A 1,740-nucleotide genomic window follows, 5' to 3' on the forward strand; every position below is an offset into this window, starting at 1 on the left:
ACAGCCGAGAGCATTCCCTGGAAGCTGCCTGCCGAGCCCCAGGAGGATGCAGGAGACCACGCAGCATTTCCCAGCAAGGCAGAGGAGGAAGAGCTGTACTCAGGAAAAGGGAAGCTGCTGGTGGGAGTGCCGGCAAGCACAGGAGCTACCCCAGCCCCAGTGACAAGTACAGCAGCATTGTTTGAGAGGTCTGAAGGTTTTGAATAGCGTTTGGGTACCCTTGGAACCTGCCTGCTGATTGTGGTGGGGATCAGCATGTTGGCACACACACAGAGTGTGTTTTACCCACCACCATTTTGTCTGATCTGAAAAGTTAAGCAGAGTCGGGTTTGGGTCTTGTCTAGGGTTAGATGATGATATAGGGGGACCAAGAGGCTTTCCCCAAGGCTGTACAGTCATGAGTGGCAGGGAGTGTGGCACAGTATGGGAGATTATCTAGTCCAGTTGCCCCCTCCAGTGCTTTGGAAGTGTCGGAGATGGAAGGCAGCTGTATGGAGTCCCCAGCAACAAGGGGCAGAAACTGCTGAAGGGGACGGTGAAGTATGTTGAGCCTGTTGGGCCCATGGCACTTCAGGCCATCAGGGCAGAGATGCAACATAGAGATGGACTCATGATGAGAGGTGGACTTAGCAATGGATGCTATTGCCCAGGTGATTCACGTGTGTGAACACTGCACACAGCCTCTCCTGTTCTGAAAGGCTGTTATAAGAGATGAAACCTGATATCATGCACCGGGTGGACTCAGCAGCTCTATAGGGATTGGTCCATGCACTAAGAAATGATCTCTTTCTCACTGTCTGTGTGTATATATGGAGGTATATATGTAAGAGCAATGGCACATTGAAAATGTAGGATCTGAGCATGACGTGAATGGTATGCAATAAGGGCTTTATACTGGTTTAGCAGTAGCAGTCGTATTTCTCCTTCTTAGTAGCTGGTTCAGCGTTGTGTTTTGACTTTCGGCCTGGGAACAGAGCTGATAACACCAATGTTTTTAGTTTTTGCAAAGTCATGTTTCCTCTGACCAAGGACTTTGTGAGCCTCATGCTCTGCCAGGGAGGAGGGGAAGCCGGGAGGAAGCAGAGACAGGACACCTGACCCAAACTGACCAAAGAGGTATTCCATACCACCACACGTCATTCCCAGGATGTAACTGAGAGTTACCTGGAAGGGCTAGGACTCCAGGTTAGAGGAGGTATTGGTCGGTGCTTGGTCAGGCTGCGGGGCGAGTTATCGGTCAGCTGGTGCTGAGGTGTTGTATTCTCTTCCCTTGTTACTTCCTTTATCATTATTGTTCTTGGTGGTAGCAGTAGTGATTTGTGTTATAGCTGAGTTACTAAACTGTTCTTATCGCAACCCGTGGGAGTTGCACTCTTTTCCATTCTCCTCTCCGTCCTTCTGGGAGTAGGGGGAGGGCAAGAAGGGGGGAAGTGAGTGAACGAGCTGCCTGACTAGTTTTAAACCACGACACTTGCCTTGCCTAGCCTTGCCTGACTTGGCCTGGCCTGGCCTTGCCTTGACGCTTTCCTTCCATTGCCTTGCCGTGTAATGCCTTGCCTTGTATTGCCTTGCCTTGCATTGTCTGGACTTGCCTGGCCTTGCCTGGCATTGCCTTGCCTTGCTTTGCCTGGCCTTGCCTTGCTTTGCCTTGCCTAGCATTTCCTTGCCTTGCCTGGCCTGGACTGGCCTAGCTTGGCCTTGCCTGGCCTTACCTCTCCTTGCCTTGTCTTTCCTTGCCTT

The sequence above is a fragment of the Pezoporus wallicus genome, unplaced genomic scaffold, assembly GCF_028554395.1.
Source record: "Pezoporus wallicus isolate ANWC-B61680 ecotype Strahan unplaced genomic scaffold, APGP_CSIRO_Pwel_v1 contig_8091, whole genome shotgun sequence".
In the NCBI taxonomy this organism is placed as follows: Eukaryota; Metazoa; Chordata; class Aves; order Psittaciformes; family Psittacidae; genus Pezoporus; species Pezoporus wallicus.